At 37.2% G+C, this 18,775-nt stretch overlaps 1 non-coding gene across 1 annotated transcript; it reads right to left on the bottom strand.

The window, feature by feature from the left end:
- Positions 1 to 9,150: 9,150 nt before the first annotated feature.
- Positions 9,151 to 9,254, bottom strand: LOC112760283 (small nucleolar RNA R71). The gene has a single exon (XR_003180732.1). It is a non-coding gene; the product is annotated as a small nucleolar RNA R71 (small nucleolar RNA).
- Positions 9,255 to 18,775: the final 9,521 nt, after the last annotated feature.

Genomic DNA, 18,775 nt, shown 5'->3' with positions numbered 1-18,775 from the left:
GATGAGTTGAGGCTCCAATTCAAAGTTGTTTGCATTGATATTTGGAGTAAGTATGCTACTCCCACAGTGTCTTGGGTTAGGGAAAGTATAGGAGGCTAGAACCCTCCTTTGAGGCTAGAACCCTCCTTTGAGCAGAATAATAATAGGTAAATTGCAAGTAACTTAACGAACAAGAAAGTAAAAGAGCTGAAACTTAAATTGTAAGAAAAGTAAATTGTAAAAACTTAAAGTGCAAGAAATGTAAATTTTGCTGAATCTAAATTGCTGAGAAATGTAAATTGCTTGAAGAGTAAAAGGGATTTGGGTACTGGGATTTAGAATTCAACAAGAAAATGTAAATTAAAGAAGATCAGAAAGCTCTGAGATGAAGGAATTCAGCTCAACAGCCAAACAGAAATGTAAAATTGCTTGATGAATCAAAAGAGTAAGAAAACTTGAATCACTTATGATATCCAAAAGAGAAATTGAAGATCGAAGAAGAGAAATGAGATTAGAAAGGAGATCTAGATGTCAATTGCTCTCTTGATCAAGCAGAAAAGTAATTGCAGAAGAAATGAAAAAGAAAACAGTAAATGAAACTTAGATCCAATTCTCCAATTCCCAAAACTATATGAAAGAAAAGCAAAGATGATTCTCAGATCCAGATTCAATGGAATTCTTTAATCTCAATTCAAAAACCCAAAGTAGAATTTGCAGAAGAAGAAAATGAAAACAGAAAACTAAACTCAGATCCAATTCTTAGAACAATTGAAAAGAAGAGTGAAAGATGATTCTCAGATTTAGAATCAATGGAGCTCTTCAATCTCAATTCCAATTCCAAGAATAGAAAGTAAAAGTTGCAGAAGAAAGAAAAATGCAGAAAGAAAACTTGATCCAAATTCCCCAATCCCAAATGAAAATTCCAAAGTGAAAATTAAAAATGAGCTAAAGGTAAAACTAAAAATGAGAAAAAAGGTCCTTTACAAATCAAACTTAATCCTATTTATACACTTTCTATTTTGGTCTTCAAAGCTTGGAGTGGGCCTTTTGGTTTTTGGATTTGAAGAGAGATAGGTCCGGTTGGCCTTGGTTCAATTTAGTTGGAGGCATGGGTCAGCTTCCAGGGGAGCGCTCCGTTTGGTATAGTGAACGTTATGTTCACTTAGCCTTGGTGAGCCAAGCCTCCTTGTCCATAGCGTTCACTAAGTGAACGTTCTGCTCATTCTTTGAGTGCTACATTCATTTGCTTCCCTGGGTGAGCTTTGCTTTCCTTGGCTAGCTCTTCATGAGTGGCACGAAAACGTTGAAGAAAGGGAGCGCTACGTTTGAATTTGTGAGCGCTCCTTCCTTGGCTAGCTTTAAACCTAGCTATCCTTGGCCAAGAGAGCACGAAAAAGGTAGCAAAAGGGAGCGTTACGCTCGAATTTTTGAGCACTACTCCCCTTGTCTTGATGCGCCCAGCTTTCCTCTTGGTGCCCCCTCTTCGAGCCTTGGCCAGCGCATGTTTGGTGCGTGCTGCTTGGTTCCTCTCTTGGGCGCTCCGTTGCAATTCTTGAGCGCTACTCCTTGCTATGCCTTGCCTTGCTTGGTTAGCTCCTGGGGTCACGATAAAGGTAGCAATAGTGAACGTAGCGTTCACTCTTTAGAACGCTACCTTTGCTTCCTTGGTTGAGCGCAACGCTTTAATGTCATAGGCCACGCTTTTGAAAGCGTGGCCTAAGGTCCAAAGCGTGCTCCAACTTCAAGAGCATGCCAAAAATTCCTCTTTCTATCACTTCTTCACCTACAAGCAACCAAACAACTAATCAAAGTCCCACCAAAATAACTAGATCTTTGCATCTTTTAATTAATCAATTAATTCTAGCATAAAACCTATGATTTTATGTAAAATGAATGATGTTTGATTGATTCAAGATAATCATGAAAATCCACTCCAATTACTTACTTATTGTGCAAGAAAATGCATAAAACCTAATGAAACTAATGAAAATGCTTGTAAAACTATTATAAGATGACTTGTCATCAATGTGATGAATTTAGATTGTGCACTCAAGTTGTTTGTTGCTTATTTCATATGGATGAATATGTGAATTTTGTTTAATTATTATTGTATTCATATGGATATTGATTTAATTGAGTGAATTTGAGAAATATGCTAAATTGCTACTGAAATGCTGCCGAAATTTGTTTAAATCTGTTTCACTATTAGTTTTTCATTTAAGTTAAATCTCCTCATCTTTCTATGGAATTCAATTACACTGAAATTGAGAATTGAGACGTGTAAGAGCTCTGATTAGGCTGACTGGTAAACAAATTATGCAAAACTGCTGTGTTAAGGAAAAGGGAGAAAAACTCCATCATAGAGACAATACAAGCCTGTTTTCATTTCAGCTAGAAGCTTAGAGTATTGCTATTTACACAGCTATGTCACCCTGATCATCATATCGGTCCTCAGGTTTTCAAACCACACCATGGTTCTCTAGGCCACTTTTTTCTCTTCTTCGTATATGTTTATTTACATATTTCTTTCTTCTTTATGTATAATTAACTATCCTTATTTTGTGTTATTCAGTGCATGACGAACCCTTCTTGGGAGTTATCAGAGTATGCTACAATATTGCACTAAATAGGTATTCTCATTTCTATGTTGTCTTTGATGCTTATATTTAATTAGTTATTAATCTATAGTACTCAGATTCATTCTTTGCCTTTGTAGCAAGAGTCCTATAAACCAAGCAGCATCAAAGGCTATGCTGACACTGATGATTAGCATCATCTTTAGGAGAATGGAAACCAATCCGGTGGGGCTTATTTTTATTCTTTATTATTAACTGTATGAGTTTATCAAGGACTAAAAATATGACTTTTCCCTGTTATGAAATTTTTAATTTGTTATTTTGTTAATTGTTACTTTCTTTTTGTGACTATACATAATCTTCTTGTCTATCACTTGTTTGGCAGAATATTTCAGCTCAGGCAGATGGTAAAGAGCAAGAAATTATAAGTACTCATTCTAGCCCAGGACCATCTAGTCATAGAACTAATGGAAGAGCTATATCAGTTTATGTTTATTACTTTATATATACACCCATATGTAGAAAGGTATTCTTAACTATTAATTTATCATGCAACTGACTTTTGGAGTGATTTATTAAGTAGTAATATAGAGCATGTTATCATTCTAATGCTGGACAAAATGAGTTACTAGAAGCCATGGGGTTGGGAAAGGACATGGTAAGAATTTTAGAGTTCATATTCATTGTTGAATAATATGAGTATAGTTTTTTGTTTTTTCTGTGCATTTTTAAAGGAAAAACAAATCTTGTTTCTTAAGCTAGTGTTTTATGGTTGGTGGTCTTTTCAGGTGTGTGGCACTTACTAGAAGCTTCTCCATGAGAAAGGAGCTCTATGAACATGATAGAGTTATAATTTGTAGTTTACATTTTGGAGATTTATAATTCCTTATTTTTCTTGTCCTATGTATCTATCTAGTTTATTAGGGTTCTTCAATGTGTCTTGTTAGTTTGTACTTTAAAGTTTATATGTTGAAGATTTATAAAATAATCTTAGTTAAATGAAAAATATTTGAACTATCTATGTTATTATATATTATATAAATGTTGACTTGCTGAGTAAATTAGTTAATATATTAATTAATTAAAAAACTAATATAATTTGGCAAATTATGTGTGTAATTTGTATTTAAAAAAATTATTACAAAATAAATAGTGTTTTGTAACTAAAGAAAAAAGTGTTACAAAATCAAGTTACATTTTGTAACAAAATTTTATGATAGGAAAAAATATATTGTCACCAAAAATATTTTGAAGATCAAAATTTGTTATCACTTTTGTAACGACTTTTGGTTTTTGTTATCAGAAAAATTTGTTACAAAATATTACTTTGAATTGTAATAGTTCCATTTTTTGTTACAAAAACTTTTTGTAACAGGACATACTGCAACGGCCTCTTTTTTTGTTATAAAATCCTTTTGTTTCAAAATTTTGATTTTTTGTAACAATTTTTTTGTTACAAATATTGCTTTTTCTTATAGTGAATTAAAGATTTGAGAAGCTGGTGACAATGCGTATGCATGGCTAATGCGTGCACGTGACTAAGTACAACGTCCATTCGACGCGTACACGTGACTGACGCGTACGCGTGGTCAGAGCATTATCCAAGAAACGCGTACGCGTGGCTGAAGCGTACGCACGACAAGCGCCACGTGCCTCATTAAAGAGAAAATACTGGGGGCAATTTCTGAGTTGATTTTTTGGCCTAGTTTCGAGCCTAATTTAAGGATAAGAGGCTGGGAGTTAAAGAGAATGGTATCAATCACCACACACTTTAGTTTTAGTTTTAGTTTAAATTCTAGAGAGAGAAACTCTCACTTCTCTCTAGGTTTTAGTGTTCTCAATTCAATTTCTCTTGGATCTTTTGGTTAGCTATGTGTTAATTCCAATTTTAGATTGCTTTAATTTGTAGTTTCCATCCTCTAATTTCATTTAGTGTTATTGTTATTCTAGTTATTTTGGATCTTGAAATTGGATCTTGTTGAGATTGATTTCTATTAATGCATTGAGGAATTTCATGTTCATTGTTGTTAATTGCCTTGTTATTGTTAGTTGTTTGTAGTGGATAGCTTTAATTTGAATTTCTTTCTCAATTTTATAATGTCTTTTATTCTTGCTCACCAAGTGTTTGAGAAAATGTCACTTATGGCTATGGAGTAGATTTCCACTCTTGGCTTGGGGGTTGAGCAATGGGAAACTCTTGAATTGTTAAAGTCTTTTGTTGATTGATAATTGAAAGTTGCTAGTTGACTTGAATTCCACTAAAGCTAGTCTTTCACTAGGATTTGACTAGGATGTGTGGATTAGAGTCAATTATACCACTTGACTTTCCTTCATTGTTAGAGGTTAATTAAGTGGGAGAAATGGACAATTCTTGTCATAATTGATGATGATAATGAAGATAGGAATTCCAATTCTCACTCCTAGCCAAGGTTTTTACATTGTTTTATTGTTAATTGTTAATTGCTTTGATTTTTATTTGTTTACTTCTCTTGCATTCAACTCCAAACATCCCCAAGGAACCCCTAACCAATGATGTGCATCTTATGTCAACTCCTAGGGAAAATGACCCGGGATTTCACTCCCGGTTACTAATTTTATTGTTGGGACACACTTTCTAAGTTTGATTGAAGATAGATTGTTGGTTTAGACTATGCTTAAAACGGAATTCTCTTAGTAAATTCTATACCGACACTTATCCTCCATCAGCCAACCCTCCAGAGGTTCCAAACTCACCAATTCAAGGTGTGCCACACGCCTTTGACACACCTCAAGGATCAAGCAATCAAGCAGCCAAATCTGGCGTGCAAAATGCTAGGACAAGGATGTGCCACACGCCCAAGGAGAGCTCTCAGGATTGAAATTGGAGGTGGTGTGCAACATGCCAGCAAGAGCACACGTCCAAGATAAGCTCCCAGGATTGGTGTTGAAGGTGGCATGCAACACGCCAATGCAAGGGCGTGCCACACACCTCCGAAGAGCAACCCAAGGCAAATGTTGAAGGTGGGATGCCACACGCTAACAAGAGGGCATGCCACACGCCAAAGAACAAGCAACCCCAGGCCAAGCAAGAAAGTGGTGTGCCACACGCCAATGCAAGGGCAGGGCATGTTGGGCTAAATTTTGCTCAAATTTAAGGCACTTCAAGGCATAAAATGGGTGTACAACATGCCAAAGTTGGGCAAGCCACATGCCCAAGGAAGGACTCCCATGCCAAGCAAGAAAGTACGTGTGCAACATGCCAAGGCAGGGCATGCCACACACCCAAGGACACCTCCAGGATCAACCATTTTTGTGGCATACCACATGCCAATCAACAAGGGCATGCCATTTTTATACGCCTTCAAAGCCTTGTCCAATGGTAAAAGTTGGCATGCAACACACCATGGAGTAGGCGTGCCATATTGATGCCAAGGCATCTTAGGCTAGTTTCACTAGCATTTTTCTGTTAGTTTTAGTGGTTTTATGCATTTTCTTGAGCTTAAAGTAACCAAGAATGGTTAAAAGAATAACAAAGCAATGAACCATCCAAACAATATGATTTTGACGCAAATTCCATGAGTTTTAGTTATATTACTTGAATGCTATGAATGGAAGATTTCTCATGAAATTTTGCAAGACTTTGATGCATTTGTTTGGATGATTTCAGGGAAGAAGAGGCTAAGAAAGGAAGCAACAAAATCAATAAAGGAAGCTTGAATATCACATGTGGAGTTTAAGTTCCAGTTTAAGCCTAAACTGGAGCTTAAACGCCAGAATCATGAAGGCTAAGAAATGCTGGAATTGAAGTTTAACCTCCAGTTTAACCTTAAACTGGAGGTTAAACGCCAGAATGAAAAGTCTCACCAAAGAAGCATTCCACGTTTAACCTCCAGTTTGACCTCAAACTGGAGGTTAAACGCCAGAATGATAATGCCACTCAGGAAGGAGTTCCACGTTTAACCTCCAGTTTAACCTTAAACTGGAGGTTAAACGCCAGAATGGGAAAAGCACCAGGGAGCCATTTTCCACGTTTAAGCTCCAGTTTGACCTCAAACTGGAGCTTAAACGTGTTCGACCAAGTTTTCTCCTCCAGGGTTGCTCTCTCCATTTCCACGTTTAAGCTCCAGTTTGACCTCAAACTGGAGCTTAAACGTGTTCGACACCTCCAGGGCTACCCTTCTAAGCTTCCACGTTTAACCTCCAGTTTAACCTTAAACTGGAGGTTAAACGTGTTCGACCTCCAGGGCTGCCCTTCTTATATCCACGTTTAAGCTTCAGTTTAACCTTAAACTGAAGCTTAAACGTGTTCGACTACATGACTCTCCAGGGCTGCTTTCTTCCATTTCCACGTTTAAGCTTCAGTTTAACCTTAAACTGAAGCTTAAACGTGCTTCTACAAAAGGCCTCACTGGAAGTGTCTGGCGTTTAAGCTGCAGTTTAAGCTTAAACTGCAACTTAAACGCCACTCTTGGAAAAGGTTTCTGGACCAAAAATATTGTGGTTTAAGTTAGTATTTGAGCACAAACATTAACTTAAACTTATTCTGGTATGAAACCCAATTGAATATCATGGTTTATGGGATTGGGCCTGAAGGATTGATGAGTTTGAAATCTCAATTTATTGAGTCATGTGTCATTATTTGATTATCACTAAGTTGGCTCAATGAATGTTACAGAATTTGGATCAACAGCCCCATCAAGATTATGGATCATAAACCAAAGGCAAAAGGAAAGCAGGGAGAGGCCTCAAAGCCCAAGAAACACAACAGAAGCTCAATATAGAAAGTGTATAAATAGGATGGAATTGAAGTTAGAAAGGACTTGGACCTTCACTTTTTAGCTAGTTTTCATATCTTTGTAATTGAATTCAGAGCTATGACTCACTAAACCCCCTTTCATTGGGTTAGGGAGCTCTATTGTAATTCAATGAATCAATAATAGTTTATCTTTTTCTTCAATCTTTTCTCTTGAATTTTGTTAGAAAGCTTCTCGATCTAATTCCATTGGGTAGTTGTCTTGGGAAAGAAACTACCCATAATTGGAATCCTTCGGAACCTTGGGAAAGGAATGGAGGATTCATGCTAGAGAAGCTTTCTCACAGTGAATTGGATTGGGGTTTGGATGGATATTGTGACATGTAATCCTACCAAATTGTGGTTCATGAAACTGTGTGGTATAATCAGTGATCGAGCATCATCTCTTCTTATGAACATTTAAACCAAGGGATTGGGAATTTGTTTGTTTTTAGAGAGAATTGGTGAGCCAAGGAATTGGGATCCAATCATATAAGATTGCCAAGCAAAATTTAATGAACGCATTGGTTGAGGAAGAGACAAACATGTTTTGATTCGGAGATCTCAATATCTCCTATAACCCAATGAATTCCCCATTTCTGATTTCCACTTTCTCTTTACATTCGGCAAGTACATTCATACAATCACCCCCATTCCCTTTTAATTTCAGCAATTTAGTTTCTGCTCTTTAATTCATGCAATTTAAGATTCCGCCATTTCAATTTCTTGTCATTTACTTTTCCCGCCAATTTTACATTCCGCAATTCTCATCTAAATCTTGATTCCACTCAACTAGAACGCACTTCTAATCTGAATTGCTCATTCAACCAATCCTTGTGGGATTCGACCTCACTCTATTGTGAGTTTTTACTTGACGATAACCGGTGCACTTGCCGGAAGGAATTTTGCCGATCGTGCAATTTCCTAATTCGTAGCATAACTAGTTTATGCGCATCAAGTTTATGGCGCCGTTGCCGGGGATTGGTTTTCGATTGACAATTCTCAAATTGGAAGTTAACTAGATTGAGCAATTTTTCTTGCTTTGTTAATTCTGTTCAAGTTACTTGTTGAATTTTAATTTCTGCACTCGGTTACATGCTTTCTTTCTTTATGCCTTTAAATTCAAGCAACTAACTCACTGACTCACTAACTGTTTGAATTAATTCCTCAATTGCTCTAACCATACTCTTCCATTAACCAAGAGTATTTCACTTGTTTGTGCCTGTGCTGTGTTCTTGTATGACAGGTAGGAGAGGAGAGACATCAACTCCTCCATATACCGAACCAGAGAGGACCCTTCATAGACTGAGAAGGGAAGCAAGAGGGAAGAGAGTAGTGGGAGAAGAGGAATCTGAAGGAGAATCTGAGGACAATTTTGAGGAAGCTTTAGATCTCAACATGGATAGAGAAGTTCACAACCATGAGAGAGCTGATGGAAACAATGCCATTCCTGAGAGGAGGGTTCTTAGTTCATACATAAACCCAACCTCTGGGAATTGTGGTAGCAGCATCCAGAAATCACCCATTCAGGCCAACAATTTTGAACTGAAACCACAGCTAATATCACTTGTGGAGAATCATTGTTCATTTGGTGGAAGTGCTAATGAAGACCCAAACCAACATCTCACAAAATTCCTGAGAATTTGTGACACTGTGAAGTCCAATGGAGTCCAGGAAGATGCATATAAACTGCTTTTGTTCCCATTTTCACTTAGGGACAAGGCAGCTAAGTGGCTGGAATCATTCCCAAGGGGGAGTCTAACAACATGGGATGAGGTGGAAAGCAAGTTTCTGGCACGTTTCTACCCCCCACAAAAGGTCAATAGGCTTCGATCTGAGGTTCAGACTTTTAGACAACAAGATGGTGAGACTCTCTACGAGGCATGGGAGAGATTCAAGGACTTGACAAGGAAATGCCCACCAGACATGTTCCATGATTGGGTGCAATTGCATATTTTCTATGATGGACTCTCTTATGAATCAAGGAAGGCTGTAGACCATTCATCAGGAGGTTCATTGAACAGGAAAAAGACTGTGGAAGAGGCCATTGAAGTGATTGAAACAGTGGCTGAGAATGAGTACTACTATGCATCAGAAAGGCACAACACTAAGGGAGTCATGGAGCTGAACCATGTTGATACAATTCTAGCACAAAACAAGGTGTTTGCCAAGCAACTAGCAGAGCTTACCAGGCAATTAGAAACAAAGCAAGTGGCTGCAATACACACACAAGATCAAGAGGAAGTAAGCATTGAAGGAGGTGATTGGGAAGAGGCCAACTATGTGGGAAACCAACAGAGGCAATCATATGATCCACACTCCAACACTTACAACCCAGGATGGAAAAATCACCCAAACTTTGGGTGGGGGAACCAACAAACCCAACCACAAAACCACAAACCTTACAACTACAACCAACATAACAATTCCACATACCAAAACTCCAACCAAAGATCATACCAAGCCACACAAAACACTTACCCCCAACCATCATATCATGGCCAAAATAATCAACCTACCCAACTTAATCCGAACCAACAATTTCAAGATCAATTAAACTGGATAGAAGGAATGATGGCAACCATGAGTCAAGACATAACTGAATTGAAAAGCTTCAGGGATGATGTGAGAGCTACCTTAAGAAACCATGGTGAAAAACTCAAGAGGATGGAGTCTCAAGTAGGAGAGCTATCTCAACAGGCCGTCAAATCAACTGCAGTGTTCCCTAGTGACACAGAAAAGAATCCTAAAGGGGAACAAAAGAGAGTGAGATGGGAAGAATGCAAGGCCATTACCATATTGAAGGAAGTTTCAGAAGAAGAAGGAATCAGGCCCTCAGAGCAGGAGCCAGAAATCTTGAAGGAAGGTGTGGAAGAAGTTAAGCAGGAAAGTGGAATTGAGCAAGCCAAGGAACTGCAAAAAGGCATGATGGAAATATACCAACCAAAAGCACCATTTCCTCAGAGGTTAGGAGGAGGTGAAAAAGAGAAAACCTATTCAAGGTTTTTAGAGACATTTAACTCTCTTCATGTCAATATTCCCTTTCTTGAGATTCTCCATCAAATGCCTACACACATCAAGTATTTAAAAGAATTGTTAAGCAAGAAAAGAGTTTTGAAGGGAGGACAAACGTTAACAATGAACAAAGAATGCAGTGCTCTCATCAAGAAGGACACACTCTCTAAGAAAACGGACCCAGGAAGTTTTCATATCCCTTGCATCATAGGGGAAACAAAAATTGACAGAGGATTCTGTGATCTAGGAGCTAGCATAAATGTGATGCCTCTAACTCTTATGAAGAGGCTACAACTGAATGAGGTGAGATCCACTGATGTAATCATACAACTGGCTGACAAAACTCAGAAGCAAGCTGAAGGGGTAGTTGAAAATGTGCTGGTGAAAGTGGGGGATTATTACCTCCCCACAGACTTTGTCATTGTGGACATGGAGGAAAGCTACTTACACCCTATAATTCTGGGCAGACCATTTCTAGCCACTACTAGAGCGCTCATAGATGTAGAACAAGGAGAGCTAATTCTGAGAATACATGATGAACAGCTCATTTTCAAAGTTTTCAAACCTGCATCTGAGCCTGAACCAGAACCTGAAAAGCCTAAGGATGATGGTAGCCATCTGTGTTTGGAGGAAAGTAATCCAGCAGCTGAAACTCTAAAACAGTTCTTGGAAGGCAAACAAGAGTTGCAAGAGTTAAAGCCACAAGAATCAGTGGAAACAGATCAGAAGGATCCTCCTGAGATAAGGGTCAATGAAGAAATCCTCAAGAGAAAGGGAAGAGTGATAGGGAGATTGCCAAGAGGGTGGAGAAACAAGAAAATTCCCACTGAAGGTTTTTCTCCGGGAGATAAAGTGATATCAAGTCATTATCTGCAAATCCCACCTGACCTCAAAACCATTCCTTCCCAGCTCCCTCAAGTGTTCACAATCAGGAAAGTTCTTTCTCTGGAACATTTAGAGGTCATGAAGGAATCAAGTGGAGACGTTTGCATAGTGAGAGGAGAAGACGTCAAGCACTACAATCCACCCTAACGAGGAAGCTGACCGTCAAGCTAATGACGTTAAAGAAGCGCTTGTTGGGAGGCAACCCAACCTGAGGTAATACCCTTTTGCTGTTTCTTTTATTTGTTTCAATAAGAAGGGTGAAGTAGTTTCTGTGCATTGCAAAGAAATAAGTTTGGTGTTTCACACCAAACAATGAATTCGTAGATCAATAATTCAAAGGGGAATGTGTGACTCTAAGTTTGGTGTTCCACCATAAAGATCAACTGAACACAACAACCTTTGAATTATATGAAAGGAACAACCATTCTAAGCAGTCACAGAAATGCCTAGAACCCTTAGCAGCAACTTCATTCCAAAGAGAACTCAAGGACTCAAAGAATAGAGAAGTAAGTGGGAGTCTAAGTTTGGTGTTCGCACACCAAAACTCGGATACTTACCCACACATAGTTGAGCTAACCACTCAAGTGCTTGAGAAGCAAGCAACTTCATCACTCTTTGCAGGAAAGGAAACAAGGATCTTAAAGCATGAAGCAACAATTAGGAGAAGAAGGAGAAATCAAATTGTTTCCCGGCAACAAAGAGAAATCAAGAAATTTCACAAGGTGGTATTGTTCCTTGATAATTCTTTAAAAAGGGCAAACAAAAGCATGCTTGTTCTGGTTTAGACTGTAAATGTTGAATCTTTCTGGAATGGGAAGTTGTTAGTATATTTGTCTGTTTATTGCTTTGAATAAAGTGAATGCCTAGATGTTTGGATATAACTTCACCTTCTTAAACGAGTGCTTGCCATACTTGTTCTGTTTCCAAAAATAAAAGAAAAGTTTGAACAAAAGTAACTTGGCTAAATTAGTGACAAATCAAGTAGAATTAAGTGGTGGTATGCATGCTTGATTGTTTAGTCAGATCACTGGAATTAGAGTGTAGAATTATCATTCTTTGTGTAGAAATTGAAAACTGTCTATGGATCTTGATGAATAAATGTCTTTGGCCATGAAAAAGAAAGAAAAAGAAGAAGAAAAAGCCACTGAAAAAGGGCAACCAAAAAGCAAAAAAAAAATTGAGAAAATAAGCTAGGTACCAATGGTTTGAACTTCTGAGACAAATGCCTGTGGTGTTTATGTATTAAGGATATGCTTGGATGAATAGGTTCTGAGGAGTGTTTCAACATTTGGTAACTTGGGTTAACTAACCCGGGATTATCAACCAAAAGTCCATTATCAAGAGCAACCTAAATACAAAACATTTAGTCACACAAAGAGGTGCTGGGCACCAATGTCTCAAGAAGAAATGTGAACTAAAATGCCTAAAGTGGATATGTGTAGTGCACTGATAAGAAAAAGAAAATACCAAAGGCTTGTGCAACACATGACACTAAGCAAACAAGGAGCAAAAGAAGCTCTAAGAAAAAGAAAAGAAAAACAAAGAAGAGAAAAGTGCCAAGGACATAAGAATAACAAGAGGCCATAGCAGTGTTTGATGGATGCAATGAAAAAGTGATAATCTTACCTGATAAGAATGAAAAAGTGATGCTGCAACTTTCTTCATAAAACCCTTCTGAGGAACTTCAAATGCTTGCTAATATAGCCAATGTAATTGCTTTCTGTTTCATACTTTCTTCTTAAATAACTCAGGACTTGCTTAGGGACAAGCAAGTATTAAGTTTGGTATTGTGATGCCAAGGCATCTTAGGCTAGTTTCACTAGCATTTTTCTGTTAGTTTTAGTGGTTTTATGCATTTTCTTGAGCTTAAAGTAACCAAGAATGGTTAAAAGAATAACAAAGCAATGAACCATCCAAACAATATGATTTTGATGCAAATTCCATGAGTTTTAGTTATATTACTTGAATGCTATGAATGGAAGATTTCTCATGAAATTTTGCAAGACTTTGATGCATTTGTTTGGATGATTTCAGGGAAGAAGAGGCTAAGAAAGGAAGCAACAAAATCAATAAAGGAAGCTTGAATATCACATGTGGAGTTTAAGTTCCAGTTTAAGCCTAAACTGGAGCTTAAACGCCAGAATCATGAAGGCTAAGAAATGCTGGAATTGAAGTTTAACCTCCAGTTTAACCTTAAACTGGAGGTTAAACGCCAGAATGAAAAGTCTCACCAAAGAAGCATTCCACGTTTAACCTCCAGTTTGACCTCAAACTGGAGGTTAAACGCCAGAATGATAATGCCACTCAGGAAGGAGTTCCACGTTTAACCTCCAGTTTAACCTTAAACTGGAGGTTAAACGCCAGAATGGGAAAAGCACCAGGGAGCCATTTTCCACGTTTAAGCTCCAGTTTGACCTCAAACTGGAGCTTAAACGTGTTCGACCAAGTTTTCTCCTCCAGGGTTGCTCTCTCCATTTCCACGTTTAAGCTCCAGTTTGACCTCAAACTGGAGCTTAAACGTGTTCGACACCTCCAGGGCTACCCTTCTAAGCTTCCACGTTTAACCTCCAGTTTAACCTTAAACTGGAGGTTAAACGTGTTCGACCTCCAGGGCTGCCCTTCTTATATCCACGTTTAAGCTTCAGTTTAACCTTAAACTGAAGCTTAAACGTGTTCGACTACATGACTCTCCAGGGCTGCTTTCTTCCATTTCCACGTTTAAGCTTCAGTTTAACCTTAAACTGAAGCTTAAACGTGCTTCTACAAAAGGCCTCACTGGAAGTGCCTGGCGTTTAAGCTGCAGTTTAAGCTTAAACTGCAACTTAAACGCCACTCTTGGAAAAGATTTCTGGACCAAAAATATTGTGGTTTAAGTTAGTATTTGAGCACAAACATTAACTTAAACTTATTCTGGTATGAAACCCAATTGAATATCATGGTTTATGGGATTGGGCCTGAAGGATTGATGAGTTTGAAATCTCAATTTATTGAGTCATGTGTCATTATTTGATTATCACTAAGTTGGCTCAATGAATGTTACAGAATTTGGATCAACAGCCCCATCAAGATTATGGATCATAAACCAAAGGCAAAAGGAAAGCAGGGAGAGGCCTCAAAGCCCAAGAAACACAACAGAAGCTCAATATAGAAAGTGTATAAATAGGATGGAATTGAAGTTAGAAAGGACTTGGACCTTCACTTTTTAGCTAGTTTTCATATCTTTGTAATTGAATTCAGAGCTATGACTCACTAAACCCCCTTTCATTGGGTTAGGGAGCTCTATTGTAATTCAATGAATTAATAATAGTTTATCTTCTTCTTCAATCTTTTCTCTTGAATTTTGTTAGAAAGCTTCTCGATCTAATTCCATTGGGTAGTTGTCTTGGGAAAGAAACTACCCATAATTGGAATCCTTCGGAACCTTGGGAAAGGAATGGAGGATTCATGCTAGAGAAGCTTTCTCACAGTGAATTGGATTGGGGTTTGGATGGATATTGTGACATGTAATCCTACCAAATTGTGGTTCATGAAACTGTGTGGTATAATCAGTGATCGAGCATCATCTCTTCTTATGAACATTTAAACCAAGGGATTGGGAATTTGTTTGTTTTTAGAGAGAATTGGTGAGCCAAGGAATTGGGATCCAATCATATAAGATTGCCAAGCAAAATTTAATGAACGCATTGGTTGAGGAAGAGACAAACATGTTTTGATTCGGAGATCTCAATATCTCCTATAACCCAATGAATTCCCCATTTCTGATTTCCACTTTCTCTTTACATTCGGCAAGTACATTCATGCAATCACCCCCATTCCCTTTTAATTTCAGCAATTTAGTTTCTGCTCTTTAATTCATGCAATTTAAGATTCCGCCATTTCAATTTCTTGTCATTTACTTTTCCCGCCAATTTTACATTCCGCAATTCTCATCTAAATCTTGATTCCGCTCAACTAGAACACACTTCTATTCTGAATTGCTCATTCAACCAATCCTTGTGGGATTCGACCTCACTCTATTGTGAGTTTTTACTTGACGATAACCGGTGCACTTGCCGGAAGGAATTTTGCCGATCGTGCAATTTCCTAATTCGTAGCATAACTAGTTTATGCGCATCACATATGCCCAAGATGGATGCTCCCAAGGGTGTTATAAAATTTGTGTTCAACACGCCAGGGAGTGGACATGCCACACACCTAAAAGCTTGCTCCAGTGGCTTGAAGAATTGATAGCATGCAACACGCCAATGATGGGGCATGCCATACACCCAAAGCCCATAAGTCCAATCAAGTATCACTCTAAGCCCACATTGCATGCTAAAGGATTGAATCACTAAGCTTTGGACCTGAATCACAATGAGAGTTGAACATTAGTTGCGGAAGATTTGATTTGATTTTATTTTAATGAAGTTTGAATTTGAATTTTAGGTTTTGTTTTATGTTTAGTATAAAAGGTTCTTCAAAACTTTGACGCAGGACCTTTTGGCCATTTTTCAGATATTGTTTTTGGTTTTGAAGCTTAACATGAGTCACTTATCCCCTTGGCTAAGGGTAGGAGCTCTATTGATTCTAACGGACTAATGTTATAACTTTTCTACTTTTAGTTAATGCGTTGATGTTTTCTCAAGATAGATTTTTTTATTCTTCATCACAAGGGTTTGAATCTATTGAGAAATATTTCTAATCTTAACTGAATTCTGATTATCATATTGAAAACTTGTTTCTGGAATTAAGCTTGAAAAGTCCTTCTCACAATTCTTTAAGTTTTGAAAGTAGACTTGATAAGTGATATCGAATCAACTAAGGTTAACTCTTGTGAATTGTGTGGTTTTTAAATCAGTGAACATACTTCACCTCTTTTCATAATCAATTAATCAAGGAATTGGGGGTTTATTAAGTTAAGAGAAATTGAATTACTAAGGGATTAGGATTTTATTACTAATGATTTGCCATAGATACATCTTGCATGATTAAAGTAGAGAGTGAAAAGCATTCCTTCTGAAGTTTAATATCTCTACAACCTTAACTCTTTTAATCATATTACCCTCTCAACTATTTACTATTTGCCTGATTTTATTTACTGTTTTTATGCTAAGGAATTCTTAAACCCTAAATTTTGATTGTCTGACTAGATTAATCAATTGATCATTGCTTTCTTAGTCCATTAATTCTTGTGATAATGATAACCCACTCCCGTGGTATTACTTGATACGACTCGGTGCACTTGCCAATAGTAGTTTGTGAAAAACTGCATCAAGTTTTTGGCGCTGTTGCCGGGGATTAATTGAGATTAACAACAAACCAATTAATTGATTACCTAGATTAGAATTTTTTCTTTTTATTTATTTTTTGTTATTTACCTCACTGGGAATTCCCTTCACTTTGCGTAGGGAATTTCAATGTTCCTTGTTTTCTAAGTGTTTATACACAACAATAAGGATAAATAGTATCTTCAATAGGATCCTAAAATTGAAAGGACCCTCTGGTGACAAAGAAAGCAAGCTAGATACCAGAGAATTAAAGAAGTCATTGAAGAAGAACTGAAAATCAACATGGCAGAGAATAACAATAATGCTATTCCCCACAATGCCATTAATGTCCAGCAAGGTAGGAGGACTTTTGGGTCTTTCCCTTTTCCTAATCCTGAAAATTGTAGAAGTAGCATTATAACACCTAATGTGAATACCAACAACTTTGAATTGAAGCCCCAAATCATCATCTTGGTACAACAAAATTACCAATTTGGTGAGAGTCCTCAAGAAGATCCTAACCAGCACATCTCCAACTTCTTCCAAATATGTGACACAGTTAAAACTGATGGAGTCCCTGTTGAAGCCTACCAGTTGTTGTTGTTCCCATTCTCTGTAAGGGGACCAGGCCAAGCAGTGGCTTGAAACTCAACCAAAAGAGAGCATAGCAACATGAGATAATTTGGTCAGCAAGTTCTTAACCAAATTCTTTCCACCTTAAAGGTTGACAAAGTTGAGAATGAACATTTAGACATTCAGACAAAAAGATGGAAAATCTCTTCATGAAGCTTGGGAGAGGTACAAGGAAATGCTGAGAAAGTGTCCAACTGATATGTTCTCTGATTAGGTGCAACTCTAGATTTTCTATGATGGGATTATCCTTGCTTCAAAGAACTCACTGGACAACTCCGCTAGAGAATCCCTGCACATGAAGAAGACCAATGATGAAGCTTTGGAGTTAATTGAGATGATGGCCAACAATCAATACTTATATTCCTCTGAAAGATCAAAGAGGAAAGGAATGATGGAGTTAGATACATTGGATACTATTTTAGCACAAAACAAGGCTATATCTTAGCAAATCAATGCAATTACTCAGCAACTAGGGAATATACAAGTCTCAACAGTGAGTACAAAAGGTAACACCTATGATATGGGTGGTAGAATCCCTCAAGGTAAAGGTTGTAAGTTTGGCCAATCCTCTGTTGAACAAGTGAATTACATGGAGAACTCTTGTAAGCCACCTCACAATAATCTATTCTCTAAAACCTACAACCATGGATAGAGAAATTACCCCAACTTTGGATGTGGAAATCAAGGGTAGAGGTAAAACAACTTCAATAACAACCCTCATCAAAATAATTTTAACACTCTCTACCAACCATCCTAGCCACCACAATCATCACAACCATCCCAAATTCTTCAAAAACCTTCCCCTCTTGAAATTTCTCTAGAAAAACTCTTTCAGCACACCACCATTTTTGTCCAATCCACCACAAATTTCATGCTTGAAACTTGGAAGTTCAAATGGGCCAATTGGCCAAACAAATTGCTGAGAAACCCCACTAATGCTTTTTCTAGTGACACAATTCCAAATTCAAGAGAAGAAAGCAAGGCTATAAATTTGAGGAGTAGAAAAGTGGTAGGTAAAGAAGTCACAAGCAATGACAAGCAAAAGATGCAAATTGATGAAGTGAAGCCCACAAGGATCTCTCTTCAACTTGCAGATCGCTCCATTAAATTTCCACATAGAGTAGTTGAGAACTTGTTGGTGAAAGTGGATAAATTCATACTCTTTGCTGATTTTGTAATCCTTGACATGGAGGAAGATACTAATGCCTCTATTATCTTGGGAAGACCATTCCTTGTAAAATCCAGAACCTTTGAAAAATCTTATTATGAGTCAATTTTAATTTACTTATTCATTAAAGACTTTAATTTCAGAAATTATTTTATTAAAGCTAATTAAATCAAGTTTTGATAATTAAATTAGAATTTTTATCTAATTTTACAGATATTTAATAATTTTCATATTTAAATTATAAAGGTTAATAATTGTAAAATAATAAAAGTTTTATATGATTTACTTTAAATAATTGAGATTTTGGAATTTAATACTTTAATTTTTATGAATAAAGAAAATTAGTTATATTATCTCTAATTCTTGGATTAGAGTATTTATTTAAAAATAATTTGTAAATTGATGAATGATAAGTGGATATCTTATACGCATTTTCATAGCATTTTCACAGCATTTTCAGTTAGATTTTATTAATTTTATTATGTTTTAGTGTGTTTTAGTG

Source organism: Arachis hypogaea, chromosome 16 (genome assembly GCF_003086295.3).
Source record: "Arachis hypogaea cultivar Tifrunner chromosome 16, arahy.Tifrunner.gnm2.J5K5, whole genome shotgun sequence".
Lineage (NCBI taxonomy): Eukaryota > Viridiplantae > Streptophyta > Magnoliopsida > Fabales > Fabaceae > Arachis > Arachis hypogaea.
The sequence above is the reverse complement of the archived record's forward strand: the minus strand, read 5'-3'. Positions and strand labels throughout refer to the sequence as shown.